General features: G+C 39.8%; 1 pseudogene; it reads left to right on the top strand.

Moving 5' to 3' along the window:
• Positions 1-4,621: 4,621 nt before the first annotated feature.
• On the top strand, positions 4,622-5,584 carry LOC138421728 (E3 ubiquitin-protein ligase RNF167 pseudogene; annotated as a pseudogene).
• Positions 5,585-15,863: the final 10,279 nt, after the last annotated feature.

The raw sequence follows: 15,863 nt of genomic DNA, 5'->3' as shown, positions 1-15,863 counted from the left end.
GCACCCTTTCAAAAGGCCGGTATTACTTGAGTGGTAGTGATTATACATTTAGACCAGATAGATTTTTTTTTTTTTTTAATCCATGATCAGCAGCACAGGGGAAGACATGCAGCAAGACTGTAGTTTGCTCAGACATATTCCACAAAGAGAAAGGCAAGGGAATTGAGGGTATGTGCAGGGAAAGAGTGATAATGATTGACCAGGGTAAAAGTTGGGGAGGAGGAAAGAGGACATGGGGCCAGGGGCATGAGGAAGAGAGGGGAAAAAGTGGCAAGATGATGTGACTGTTAAAGATCTAGAGAGTGAGATAGAAAGATGACAGGGATGGTCAGAGACTGGAAAATTAGGAAGTAGTACTGTGGAGGGTTTGTAGTTATTAGAATGTCAAGGTGGCAAGGAACCTGGACCCTACTTTTAACTCCTACTTTTCCTTTTTCTTATTCTCTTCAATAGCTCCACCTTCTAAAGGTAAATTATCCTTTACAAGCTAGAAAATGCAGAATCTTCCCCAAAAGAATGGATGGGGAAAAAAGGGTGGTGGTCAAGAGACCATGAAAACCTACAAAGAAAAATGGCAGCCAAGATGTTCAAATGATTCACGCTTAGTACATATTTTTTCTTTTAACTCTGAAAAATCATTTATTTTTACAAACTTGAGTGGTTTATTACATGATTCTATTTCAATAAATAGATGATAAATGAATAAATTTGTGTCTCTGTCTGCAGTATGGATGAGCTGAAAATTGAAAAAAAAATACATATGATCACCAATTGATTAAATAATGCAATGCCTGTCAACAACTTCACTCTTTTTCCACCATTGAATTGACTAATTGTTTTCCCGCACTGGGAGGACACAATATGGTTTTGAAGGTTTATACAGGAGACCAGACTGTCTGATACCATATCAAGGGGATCTATTGTTCTATATGACACATTTTCTTTTGTTTAAACTTTTCTGAGAAGGCCATTACTAACTAGAAAAGAGGAAGGGGAGTAGAGCTTTATATTCTTTTGGGAAAGGTAGAGTTAAGCAATGCTGAAATTATGGAAATTCTTAATATATGTATAAAATCTTATATGAAAAATAGCAGCCATACAAAGGCAGATAGTTTGATAGCTCCTACAAGCTAAATGCCCTGAATTGAGATAGTTATGGATCATGGGTGACAAATAATGATAATTTAATTTGGACTATCTAACCAAAAGATGAATAATTTACCAAGTTAAGCTAATAAACTTGTACTTTATTTAAGAGACAATTATTTTAAAATTATGTATTCATACATATGGGGCTTCCCTGGCAGCTCAGTCAGTAAAGAATCTGCCTGCAATGCAGGAGACTAGGTTCTATATATATGCTATTGCTACAAAATTCATATATAACAAATTTTATAGAGATAGTATGTATTTATATATTAACTATACATGTGAATAAAATGTATATTTAACATAAACTTGATAAAATCTCAATAATAGTTGATTACAGCCTCTTGGTGAGTTAAGTTTTTTCATAAAAAGGTTTGTTTATGGCTGAGTAATTTATTCCATTGTACACATGTACCACAGTTTCTTTATCCAGTCATCTGTCGATGGTCATATAGGTTGCTTCCATGTCTTAGCTATTATAAATAGTTCTGGGATGAACGTTGGCGTCCATGTGTCTTTTTCAGTTTTGGTTTCCTCAGGTTATATGCTTCATTGTGGGACTGTTGGATCATATGGTAGTTTTATTTCTAGTTTTGAAAAGAATCTCCGGTGGGAGGAAAGTTCAAGAGGGAAGGGATATATGTACATCTATGGCTGATTCATGTTAATGTATAGTAGAAACCAACATGATATTGTAAAGAAGTTATCCTTCAATTAAAAATAAATAAATTTTTGAAAATCCTAAAAAAAAAAAAAAAGGTTTGTTTACACTTTTCCAACAGAGTTGGAAAAAGTAGTCTTGCTCTCCTGAACTGGGAGAATGTTTCAGATTCTCTTTGCAGATGTCCTTCCAAGGCTATGCTCCTGACTTTGACACCACAATTTTGTGTATAAGTATGTCTGCGCGTGCACACACACACACACACACTTTTTTTTAATTGAAGGAGTTTCCCAAATTGTTAAATTCTAGAACTAAAGAAGCCTGGATTCAGTTCTGTCTTTGATCATCTTAAACACAAATGCATTCAGACTAGCAACTGCACAATTCTAATGTAGTTTGGTGTAATATAAAATCTCAGACTCATTAAATAGTTTTTTCTTCCCTGGCTCAGATTCAAATCAAGCTTGGAAAGTTTGGCCGAGTGGCAGAGGTGGGGGAGTGGGGTGCTGCTGGCTTCTCTTCTCTTGTCTTTGCTCCCCTCCTGCTCTGGTCAGCTTCTGCTATTGACCTCTCGAAGCCTGGTCTCAGAGGGAATAATCATGGTTGGCTGGTTCAGTAGCGATCTGATGTCACTGACTGCCCCCACAGCAAATGATCTCAAACTAACTCCTTCTCTCTTATATATTGCTTTGGTGGAGTCCTTGGAAGTTTTTTTCTTTTTCTGAGTCTTCTAGGCTGCTCACCTGATGAGGACAATATCTTTCCTGGGATGGTTACCTGTGAGTCTTCCTTTGCCCCTAGATTCCAGTATCTACCCCTCTATTTTGGTATCTCCTTACCCTATCAGATCAAGGGCTCCGTGGGATCCCTTTTAAGGGCTCTCCATAGCAAGGCCTATGTTTGGAATCTGGCCCATGTTGGAAACTTCTCTGGGTGCAGAAATGGAGATTGACCCAGTGTACTCCCCTCCTTTTTCTCTGAGCCTCAGTTTTCATAAATGTCTCCACGTCATTTTCCCTTGACTTGAGGTTAAGGGGAAGCACCACATCACTTCCCCATGGATGGGGTGTGTGGTTGTCAGCAAAGCTCACTGACAATCATCTTGAAAGAAATCGTCTCAGTACTTCAATTGTTTTAGACTGAGGATAGCTACTAGCTAGTGCTGACAGTGCCAGTATGGGACTCCTCTCGTCTCTTCTCCACATTTATTTGAAAATCCTGAAGGAATGGTTTAAATTAGCATTTGTCTTAACGTCCAGGTGGATTTAGACCTTACTGTTTTGTGCTTCACCTTGAATAGATTATGTGAAAGAAGGAACAGTGGCATTTAATAACCTGTTGTAGTCCGAAACTGGAAAAATACAGCAACACAGAGATAAGTCTGCAAGAATATTTTGGAAAATGGAGCCAATGTACAAAAATGGCACAATAATACTGTAATGTGAGATGCTGAACACCCAAGTCTGGAAGGACAACTTGGCACTGTGTGCTCAGAATAAAACCTTTCTGTTTCTGACTTAGCCAATGAGGCACATCTTTATTTAAAGTGGCCTATAATTTTCTTTTCTAATCCAAGTTTTGACTTCTTAAGGAGAAAAAAAGACAGTTGTATGGAAATGCAAAATCTAAGAACCAAAGGACCTCATTTCATGTTGTAAATGAGGCCACAAGGCAAAGTGTCTAAGTTTCAACAATTTTATATTCTGGCTATTTCCTTGGTCATATGGATCCAATGCTACACCAAAATCTTCAGGCATCTTCATTAGCCTAGAAAAATGTACTGTCCGAACACCCAGTAGGTTTATGTATTCTAGCCTAAACTGGTCCTCATAAAGAAATAAAATTTTAATTTCGATCTCCATACTGTCTTTGGTATGGGAAATAGATTAGCTTAAAAGATTGTATTGTGTCAATGGGATAAAAGGATTAAAATGTTAAATTTTAATACAGATGATCCTTGATTACCTGTATCATAATGGCAGAATTTATGAATTATCTCAGTTTTCAAATACTTGTTTGAGAGACAGTATGACAAACGACTCGCACTTGTAGATACAGGTACACATTCTTAGGTCAGAATCAACTGTCACAAAACCTATATTAAAATGAATAATCTGCTAGAATCCTCTCAGTTTGGCTTGTCTTGACTCGAGATCGAGTAAGCCAGGCAAAGCCAGAGTTCGGATGTCTTTGAAGATAGGCTCAAGAGTTCGTCTGATCGGCCGGAAGTGTGGTGAGCACTCTCGCGATAGCTGAAGGTACCAACGATGATGACGGCCCCTTGGAGGAAGGAAGAAAAGGAAGGAAGAGAAGACCGGAAGTGCTTCATCTTGAGCAGCCAAGGCAGAAAGCAACCTGACTTTCTTTACCAGAAGCCCTTTTCCAGGGTATAAGGAAACGGTCCGCCTGGCTGGAAGTCCTACATCTTTGAACTCCCCCATCTTTTCAGTTTTCCTGTCATCTATGCTTGCTTCTGTGCTCTTTCCCCATTTTATCTGTATACCAGAAAAGGATTCATTAATATCTCTCTCCTAGCTCCACTAAACGGGTGGAGCCGGCGTTCCTTCCCTGTACTATCATGTAGCTAGGAAGTAGCACGTAGGGGCGGTTGGACCGCTGGGAACCCAAAGGAAGAGGGGAGGGCACAGAACTCTGCTTCTGCCACCAGGACACAGCCTCTTCAGCATCTCCCCCAGTGCTGTTGCCATGCCCCCTACGGCCCTCTGTCTTCCTGTGGTTGTGGCCACTCTGCTGTGGGGAGCATCCCCTGTCAGGGGACTCATTCGAGCGACTTCGGACCACAGTGGCAGCATGGAATTTGCAGACCTCCCAGCTCTCTTTGGGGCTGCCTTGAGTCAGGAAGGACTTAAGGGGTTTCTCGTGGAGGCTCAGCCAGCCAACGCCTGCAGCCCCATTGCCCCACCTCCCCCAGCCCGGGCCAACGGATCAGTTTTCATTGCACTGCTTCGAAGATTCGACTGCAGATTTGACCTCAAGGTCCTACATGCTCAGAAGGCCGGGTATGGTGCAGCCGTGGTCCACAATGTGAATTCCAATGAACTGCTGAACATGGTGGGGAGTAACGAAGAAGTCCAGCAGCAGATCTGGATCCCTTCTGTGTTCATCAGCGAAAAGAGCTCTAAGTACCTGCGTGCCTTCTTCATCTACCAGCAGGGAGCTCAGGTGCTTCTGGTCCCTGACAGTGTATTCCTCTTGACCTATTTCTTCATCCTTTTCTATGGGATTTTGGCAATGTTCATTTTGGGCATGGGAGCCATAGTGATAGTTCATTGTATCCAGTTCCAGAATCAGCGCTGGCAGAATCGGCTGACCAAAGAGCAACTGAAACAGATTCCTACCCACGACTATCGCAAGGGAGACCAGTATGATGTGTGTCCCATCTGCCTGGACGAGTATGAGGACGGGGACAAGCTGAGGGTCCTCCCCTGCGCTCATGCCTATCACTGCCGCTGTGTGGACCCGTGGCTCACTCAGACCAAGAAGACGTGCCCTATTTGTAAGCAGCCTGTTTGCCAGAATCTTGGGGAGGAGGAGCAGGAGGAAGGAACTCAGGTGCAAGTGGGCCACGAGCAAAGGGACCTGAGAAGCCTCCCTGCCTCAGAACGGACCTCACTTCTGGGCTCCAGCACCGTACTTCCCACTAACTTTGGCTCCTTAGCCCCCGCCCCCTTTGTGTTTCTTGGGTCTTCAGCAGATCCCTCATACTCTCCATCCTCCTCTTCCTCTTCCTCTTCCGCTGTCAATCTCATCTGATACTCCCTTTCCTTTCCGCCTTTAGCAACAGACTTGCACAGATCCCTTTCCTCCCACAAGTCTTCCAAGTTGAGTGATAGGACATAGTTCTACCTCAGCTTTCTCCCTTACCCAGCCCCTTCCTCCTGTGGGATTTGGACATGCAGAGGGACTGGGTCTTCACTTAGTGGGTTAATAAAAATGATGCGTGCAAAAGCCATGGGTGAGAGCTGTCAAAAACAATTTAAAAGAACATATTTTTATTATTTGTGTCAAGGATGAAAAAATAATTTGAAATATTAAGTAACTCAGAATATCTTAAATTGACTTTAGTATATTAACATTTCATATTTGTCCTCATAATGCGATTTCTCATAAAAATTTCAGCGGCTCTCGTTTACTTGTTTTAGAGTGAGTGCATATGAAGTAGTCTACACCTACCTAAATGCTTGTCATCAGTTAGTGCCTAAAGAATGCAAAGCCCCTGCAGTGTCTACATGGTCATCAGATAAAAATAACTGGGTTCTAGGTCTCTGATCCTCTGCTTTTCCTGTAAAGTGGCTCTGTAAAAAGATTTAGTTGCCTTATAGCATGTGATCATTAGTATTCTAACCTTACTAATCGGGGTGGAATTTTAAGAGAATGCTTTTTAGCTTTGTCTTTCCCTCTCTTGAAATTAAAAACTGATTTAAGTGAAGGAAACATGCAACATCAAATACTTTTCACCTGAGAGTGGTAACTGTTCATCCATGCCGAGTGTCTTCTGTGTCTAGAGATACCTGTGTAATTGCAAAAGATGGGAGTTGTATAATACAGAACTATTGAATATGACCTTCCTTTTTAGAAATTAAGGTCATTTTCACCCTTTAATGATTGTTAATGTTAGCTAAGCTATTTTTCATTTGTATGGCCAATTTCAACTCATCTCAAACTTTCAAACACTACATTGATAATGCAAATGACTAAATACTCTCAATATAGCTCTTTGGATTTGAATGTTTTGTTTCATGCAAGCCTTAAAATAAACTCCTAAACCAAACTGAAAACCTTCTATTTTGGATACAGAATCAATAGTCATAAGATTTACTATTTAAATTAATATACAATTTTGTTTCCATAAAGATGCATTTAAGATGGTAATTCTAGTTCCAGTTCAGTTCAGTTCAGTCCCTCAGTCGTGTCTGACTCTTTGTGACCCCATGAATCGTAGCACGCCAGGCCTCCCTGTCCATCACCAACTCCCGGAATTCACTCAGACTCATGTCCATCGAGTCCGTCATGCCATCCAGCCATCTCATCCTCTGTCATCCCCTTTTCCTCCTGCCCCCAATCCCTCCCAGCATCAAAGTACTTTGAGTCAACTCTTCGCATGAGGTGGCCAAAGTACTGGAGTTTCAGCTATAGCATCATTCCTTCCAAAGAAATCCCAGGGCTGATCTCCTTTAGAATGGACTGGTTAGATCTCCTTGCAGTCCAAGGGACTCTCAAGAGTCTTCTCCAACACCACAGTTCAAACACATCAATTCTTTGGCACTTAGCTTTCTTCACAGTCCAACTCTCACATCCATACATGACCACAGGAAAAACCATAGCCTTGACTAGATGGACCTTTGTTGGCAAAGTAATATCTCTGCTTTTCAATATGCTATCTAGGTTGGTCATAATTTTTCTTCCAAGGAGTAAGTGTCTTTTAATTTCATGGCTGCAATCACCATCTGCAGTGATTTTGGAGCCCCCCAAAATAAAGTCTGACACTGTTTCCACTGTCTCCCCATCTATTTGCCATGAAGTGATGGGACCAGATGCCATGATCTTTGTTTTCTGAATGTTGAGCTTTAAGCCAACTTTTTCACTCTCCTCTTTCACTTTCATCAACAGGCTTTTTAGGTCTTCTTCACTTTCTGCCATAAGGGTGATGTCATCTGCATATCTGAGGTTATTGATATTTCTCCCAGCAATCTTGATTCCAGCCTGTGCTTCTTCCAGCCCAGCATTTCTCATGATGTACTCTGAGTATAAGTTAAATAAGCAGGGTGACAATAAGGTCCTATTAAATCAATTGTCAATACTACTGCAATTGCTTATCTATTCTATTTACTAATGTTATGTTCCAGGTTTTTGATTTGATATTTCTCACAATATGCATTGTTTGGCAGGAGGTTGCATTGATAAGCATTATCTGACATTGAAGGAAGGCTGTAGTATGCATGGTCCCCAAGGAACAGATTCTGAGGTAGAGCTTTGTGTACATAAATTGAATGAGCTTAAGAAGTGGAGGGTGGAGGTAAAAGTTGGAGGATGGTGTTGCTGCACTGGAAACCTTAGCAGACCCCCTCAATATCCACTCCCACCCCCATCCCTGCCCTCAGAGAGCCCTGGAGCTGGAATTGCTCTGCAGCATTGTCCTGCAAATTGAAGCAAAAGAGTTGAGTCCATGTGCCCCTTAAATGATCTGTCTTTTATTCCAGGCTGTCACAGGGACAGAGGAAGGACATTGGGTTGGGCAACTTTGTTCATACAAGGACAATTCCTGGAGAAAGACTCAGCTGTATGAGAAATTTCACTAGTTTTGTGTATGCACGCACGTGCACCAAAGGTCCTTTCTGTTTTAATATGATTCTCTGAGTCAGTCAAACTCCAGGAGATAGTGAAGGACAGGGGAGACTGGTGTGCCGCAGTCAGTGGGGTCACAAAGGTTTAGTGACATGATTTAGTGACTGAACATCAACAATCCAGAAATTGCCTAATTGATATTTTTATGAGCTTCTTCTAATATGAGTTAATACCAAAAGGGTGGCCTCTGCTAAACTGAGTCAGTTATGAAACGAAAATAGGAAATAAAGAGAGCTAAAGGTTTGCAGCAGAATTTTAGCCCAGTCCCAGGCTCGAAAGTGGTGACTGCTCAATGTCTTGTGTATTCACTACATGAATCTGTATTCATTACAAGCATCTGTTGAGTTTCTATAATGTTCCAAGCTCTGCATGGACCAGTGACGGAGAAGAAAGACCCCATCCCTAATTCACTGGTCTTCAGGAAGAAACAGTCATTTTGTAGCATGATGCTTGTGACAAGTAGCAAGAAGGGATAAATGATCTATAAAGAATAATCCAGTGCTATGCTGGAGTGGCTCATATGGGTTCAAGAGAGCTAGCTGTTAAATTTTTAGGAACCTTGCCACATTGTTGCTAATTATGGGTATTATTAAAATTCATATTATATAAATTTACCATTAAATAAATTCTATTAAAAACATAGTTAATGCATATTCAGGACTTATCACTTCATAATTATTTTATTTTATGCTCTTGAGCTTCTCTATGTTTATTAGGACTATCTAGTGGAAAACCATGTAATGGTGTGTTGCTATGTGTATCTTCCCATCTCTGAGTTCAGTGACATTATATTGGAGCCTGAAATTGACCATGATGGGAGTATTTATGCCACAGAAACTCGCAAATGCTTTCTCCTTCATCTTACTCCATCAGAATATCATTTATTTTTTGATGATTATCTAGACTTAACAAAGTAATGGAAAAATGTTAATAATATAGATTAAACTTAAATATGTCATGTGAATAGTGCAACAAATTGAGATATTCTTCCAGTATTTGAAAACTATTATCTGATTGGGCAAGTAAGTTTTCATGTCATTAACGAATTAATGAAGTTGTCACAAACATTTTAATTTTCACACTTTTTTTAAACCTCATTTAAATAATGGAAATATCAATCAATATTTATGACAGAGCTACATTAGTTTGTCAATGATATGAACCACTTCTGAACTGGGAAGTAATCAAACATTTATTCATAGGCTAATTTTATGAAATCATGGTGGAATTACAGCCATAGTTTGTCTATGGACACAAGATTTCAGCAAAAATAGGACAAATATTCTGTGAGAATAAACTGAAATTGACTATGCAATATTTACAACAAAGAGAATATAGCATGTGTTATTATTTTCATTAATTGTGTACTTCATACTCCTTTGCATCAATAAAAATTATGTACATATAGGTGTTCATGAATTTTTTTTTCCCCACAAGAGTGAATTGTTTAACCTTTTCCAGTGCACCCCTAGATAAACCAAAGCTAATACAGAAATTTTCACAGTTACTGTATGAACACATGGAGTGCCATATAAGGACCAAAAAGGCTGGAGTGAGGGGAGGAAGAAGAAGAAAAAGAAGGCTGAACTGAGAGCACCTAAGAATTCAGGCTCCTCTTTTTCTACTTTACTGGGTTCAGCTTTATAGGAGATCATAAAGAAGATAAAATGCACAAGGTCTTTTCCATTCTGTCATCAGTGCATCACAAACACACTAATTATTGTTTGGACTAGCTGCAGATACTCAAATTCAGCACTTCTTACAGTCCATCCTGCTTCTGATACAATCACATCTGTTGTGAGCCTATTAAGCACTGTTGAAATGACCTGCTTTCCCTCTTGAGATGCTTCTAGGCAGTGTGGCTCTGTGTGGTTCCTCTCAAGTACTCACCATGGCAGAACTATTTCCTAAAGTTACTTGGGGAAGCTCAATCTTCCTCTCACTGTTAGAAGGCACATCTATTAATATTTACAAACAGCAGGGCTGTGTTTTCCAGGTCCTTAGTTCCATATTGTACACAGTGGGGCTCAAAACCTTTGAGACTGTAATGGAATGTTCTACTCAACACACCATAGGAGAACATTTCTTTAGGCAATATTCTACCCTCAGCCCTCCTCAGATCATTTTTCCTGGGTCCCAGGCCTTGACTCTGTCCCCTTCCCATTTATTTTGTTAGTTTACTCATATGGATATACCTTATTTAATCTTTGTAGAAGTCATATGATGGAGTATTTGACAAATAAATACTTTCGAATTTAAGGTCATGCTTTTTTTTTTTCCAGTCAAAATAATTTTATAAAATTTTTAGGACTTTTAAAAAGTGATTTGTAGAAATATTTTTTAAAGATGATGTAGAATTTTTATAACTTAATTTTATTTTTTTTTAAAGATACTGTTTTATATTTTAAGTTCCTTATATAGCACCTGTAAATTCCTTAAGAGGAGAAACTATAAATTTCACCTCATTATCCTGAGGTACTAGCTCAGCTTGAATGAATACATAAGTGATTATTTTAAAATCACTTCTTTAAACTTGATTATATAAATAGGTTTTTAAACATTTTTTCATAATGAGATTGGCTTGTATCAAATCAGTGTGGAGAGAAGTCAGTGGCATGTTTTAAAGATGTACTGATGGTAGCAAGGGCACTGCAAATTTCCACAGCCTCTGCCCTTTTCTCAGATAGCCCTTAACTCCACACATTTTAAAACACATCTATTCATCCATACCTCCATCTTTCCACCCAACTACTCAATGAGTCACTCATTTTGTAAGTATTAAGTTGTACCTGTTGTACTGGCTATGTAAGGGTATCAGGATAGATATGACCTTACCTTCATGTGAAGAAAAGAATATTAAGCCATCACATAAAATATGAAAAATACTGTGATAGAAAAATTCTCAGAGTAGAGGACTTTAGGTGGGGGAAACGTGTCTAGACATAAAAATTTATGGGAGGAAATAAAAATTATGTTGAGACCTAAAGGGTAGATAGGGGTTGACCAAAAATAAGAGGCAAGAGGGTTTAGGCTGACTGAAGTATAATACCTGTGAACTTAAAGGGGAAGAGAACACAGCATGTTCTAGGAACAAAAAGACTTGCAGTATTTCCAGGACTTGGACTGTGAAGCAAGACAGAAAGAGAGGCGAAGCGGCCAGTATGAGTAGAGACTGGACTTTGAAAGGCTCAATGAACTTGTTAGAGTTTAAAAATTCTCTTAATTGTCGAGAATGGCTACTAGGTGGGAAGAGAGGGCAAGATGAGATTTGGGAAGCCAGATGGAAAATGGTGCAATAACTCATATGAAGGAGATGGTCACCTGACCTCAGTTAGTGGCTGTGGGTTTGGGGAATGGGGAAGGTATCTCAAGAGAACTCAGGTACAAGGGACTGGGGGAACATAAAAGGATCCAAATGAAGAAATCTTCACAATCAGAAGACACAGTTAAGACACACATCTCTGTGTGGGCTAGGTGTATCATATTCATAAAGGTGATCATTTTTGATCATTTATATTTGAGAGCTATTGTTTAGTTTTTCTTTTTAACAAAACCGATTAACCTAACAGTAGAAGAGATGGAAGAAACAAAGAAGGGAATTGAAATAGAGGACTATTTTCTGGTATTCTCTACATTTATTGTTTAACTTGGGAGCAAAATCAAAATGAGATGCCAGACTGTGCTTAATATACATGCTCCCTGAGGCTATGCATATAATGTGTTTGGACAAACCAGATGCAGAGTCAGGGTCTCTGGCGATATCTTTCAAAGGGAATTAAAAACCACAGACACGGACCAAAAAGCTGGGAGGACATTTCAGGTCTGTCCTCTTGATTGAAAAGGGCACTAAAGGCTTTGTAACAATTTCAGGAGAAAGCAGATAGTAGTAAATAATAATTGCTGTATGAAAGCATGGCATTATTGGTTTATAAAAGCCCACTCAAAGTTTTAAAAATCAGAGACATATTTCTATAATATTTATCTAGAACATAGACATAATGCTTAAAGGAGCTTCATTAGTAAATTTGATCTTTATTCAACATTTGACCATGATTAGTAATTATTTGTGGATGATTTGCTCTTGTTATCATAGTAGGTTATTGTTCTTATGAATTTCAAACTACCAATTTTTTTTTAAAAGATGATTTTATTTACTTAAAGATGAAGAGGATCTTTGTTGTCTGAGATTGCCTGTCGAGCACTTAATAGTCAAAAGAGATGGTTTAGTTTGCCTGGAAAAGGAAATGTGACCCTGGGATTACACCCTTGAGAGATGATACTTCAATTCAAATTGGGATTCACAGAGTAATTGCAGCCTGTGGTAATGCATCTTCAACATCTTAAAATAGCTGTTATATGGGTAGAGCTTTCCCCTAGAGGAATGGCAGTGTTCACTAAGAGACGTCTTTTGTCTCTTTCAAACCACTAGAGCAGCCTTTGAACAAGGCTGAACAAAGAAGCACAATATTTAATATTTTTCTAGAGTGATTTGAAAATTCACTGCAAACAAATATATTCTCTGTTTTGGATTGTGCTGCAAATAAAAAGTAAATAAAGCAAGTAAACAAAATAGTGTCTGAAATAACTTCATGTTTGGGTTATTTTGGTGTGTGTGTGTCTGTGTGCTTCTAATAGTAGCCATAAAATTTGGACCTTCTGGAGCTCTTCCTTAATGTGCAAACAAGTAACTGAACAAACTTTTCATGTATTGGGTCATTAAACAGATTTTCTCTGTGTTCTTTTCAGAAAAACATAAAGAATTAAAGAGGGAGAGGGTGGGATGATTTGGGAGAATGGCAATGAAACATGTATAATATCATATATGAAACGAGTCACCAGCCCAGGTTCAACGCATGATACTGGATGCTTGGGGCTGGTGCACTGAGACGACCCAGAGGGATGGTACAGGGAGGGAGGAGGGAGGGGGGTTCAGGAGGGGGAGCACGTGTATACCTGTGGTGGATCCATGTTAATGTATGGCAAAACCAATCCAATATTGTAAAGTAATTAACCTCCAATTAAAATAAATAAATTTATATTAAAAAAAAGTCACTATGTTTTCTATCCCTAGTAGGCAAACAGTGATTGACAGCTAACAGTGAGATATTTCTGAATTCTTAATTGTACAAATTGAGCCAGTGGTTTTCTTAAATATACAGTGAACTGAGTTGTTTCCCTTTTTTTTGTTGTTGGTGAGAGTTTGGACAAGAAATTTTAAAAATCTTCTTTAGAAAAAAGGCCCTTAAAGGGTTCTTTATTCACACAGAGAGTTGTAAAACACAGAAAAACAAGAAGATGAAGTGGAATGTGGCAGATGGAAAGCTAGACCACACCTAAAAGATAAGAGACTGTGAAAGTCATTGTTTCCTCACATCCAGAACTGATTAGATGACAAACTGCCTCCAAGGAAGACTGTTAGGAAGAGAGTATGCTCTCATGTCTGACTCTTTGTGATCCCATGGACAGTAGCCTGCCAGGCTTCTCTGTTCTTGGGATTTCCCAGGCAAGAATATTGGAGTGACTTGCCATTTCCTACTCCAAAGATCTTCTCAACCCAGGAATTGAGCCCAGGTCTCCTGCATTGCAGGCAGATTCTTTACTATCTGAGGCACCAGGGAAGACCTGGAAAGAGAGTACCTAAGTTGAGATGAGAGAGCATGACTGTCAGAATGGTTATGAAAGTTCTAAATCAAGAAGAAAAGACAAAACCCATCAGAAAGCAATTGAAAAGATTGAGAGTCCAGGGAGAATGAATTTATATCACATTGGAAGAGCAAGAAAATAAATGACAGACAGGTAGCGAGCTTGGGTGATCAAGTGGACTGAGATAATAAGAGGAAGGACAAAATGTCTTCAGGTTGATCAAGTCAGTTCAGAAATGAAATCTGCAAGTGCCCAGAGGCAGTTAGGCAATTAATTTAGAAATCCTTGAATATATGGTAGATGCTTAAAGGAAGTCCATTGGATACAATAGAGCACAGGCAGAAACTTGGCATTAAAAATAAAAGATCAGAGGCTCCAGGGCCCAAAGACTATGAGAGTAGAAACAGAGAGAGATGCAAGGTGCAAGCCAGGCAATGTCAACAGGCAGCACAGCTCTAGAAGCTGAAGAGCAGGGTAGATTCACTAGAACTCTACTCAAAAAGCATGGGTTGCCTGGTGGGTACACTGAATGTGTTATAAGCACAAGGAGATATCAAGGTTGATTCTTTTTCCTCAGAAATCTGAAAATCTGATAGGGAGTCTACCATCAAACATTCCCCTTTCTAAATCAAACAGATGGAGGTCTTTTGTAGAGCTGCTGCTATACACGGCTTTACATTTATTTTGCTTTATACTAGGTAGGCTTCAGAGAAAGCAATGGCATCCCACTCCAGTACTCTTGCCTGGAAAATCCCATGGATGGAGGAGCCTGGTGGGCTGCAGTCCATGGGGTCGTTAAGAGTCGGACATGACTGAGCGACTTCACTTTGACTTTTCACTTTCATGCATTGGAGAAGGAAATGGCAACCCACTCCAGTGTTCTTGCTTGGAGAATCCCAGGGATGGGGGAGCCTGGTGGGCTGGTGTCTATGGGGTCACACAGAGTCGGACATGACTGAAGCAACTTAGCAGCAGCGGCAGCAGGAAGGCTTCAGACCCCAGTCAGCCTGGTCCAAAGGCTTACGTATGCAAGGTTTGCAACAGTCCTGGGAGAAGTGACTGCTGCATGGATGGGGAATAGACTGAGACTCTTTCTTGACATTCACCCTAATTTGTCTTCTAGGCATGTAGCCAAGGGATGCTGAGCAGCACAGTAGTTCTGGAGCCTTTTCCTTGGCCATGCTAAGCATGCGGCCCAAGATGAAACTGCACGAAAGGTCTTTAGTGTGATATTGATGAAGGAAATAAGGTTTGATTTGTTAACAGCAGTATTAGTAGTGGCCATAACCATGTTATGAAAAAGTCTTAGCTACTCTAAGGAATGAATTTAATTCCTTAGGAAACAAGACTTAACAAGACCTAACAGAAAAGCCCAGTGTGATCATTGTCATCCTTCAGTCGTCACACTATGCCATTGCAACCATTTTCCTTTTGCTGCTGATAAAGAATCTCTCTTACTTTTCCATAACTGGTCCAGTGAATCTATGTTTGGTCAAATACTTGAATGTACTCTCTAGATATTCTCTGTTTAGGCAGATGATACTGGGATACAAGAAAGAGCATACAGCAGGATGTGGGAAACCACATGCGTAGGGCCAATTCATGTCATTGTTTGCTTTTGTATATAAAATTTTACTGAAACGTAGCCATACTCATTCAGTTATGGTTGTTATTCAGTCACTAAGTTGTGTCCAATTTCTTGCAACCCCATGGGCTGGTAGGACACCAGGTTTTCCTGACCTCTACTATCTCCCAGAGTTTGCTCAAATTCATGTCCACTGAGTTGGTGATACTATCTAACTATTCCATCCTCTCCTTTTGCCTTCAGTCTTTCCCAGCATCAGAGTCTTTTCCAATAAAACAACTCTTTGCATCAGGTGGCAAAAGTATTGAGCCTCAGCTTCAGCATCAGTCTTTTCAGTGAATATTCAGGGTTGAGCTCCTTTAAGATTGATTTGTCTGATCTCTTTGCAGTCCAGGGGACTCTTCAAGAGTCTTCTCCAGCACCACAGTTTGAAAGCATCACTCGCATATCACCCATGGC

This window comes from Ovis canadensis, chromosome 16 (assembly GCF_042477335.2).
Source record: "Ovis canadensis isolate MfBH-ARS-UI-01 breed Bighorn chromosome 16, ARS-UI_OviCan_v2, whole genome shotgun sequence".
NCBI classification, from domain to species: Eukaryota; Metazoa; Chordata; class Mammalia; order Artiodactyla; family Bovidae; genus Ovis; species Ovis canadensis.
The sequence above is the reverse complement of the archived record's forward strand: the minus strand, read 5'-3'. Positions and strand labels throughout refer to the sequence as shown.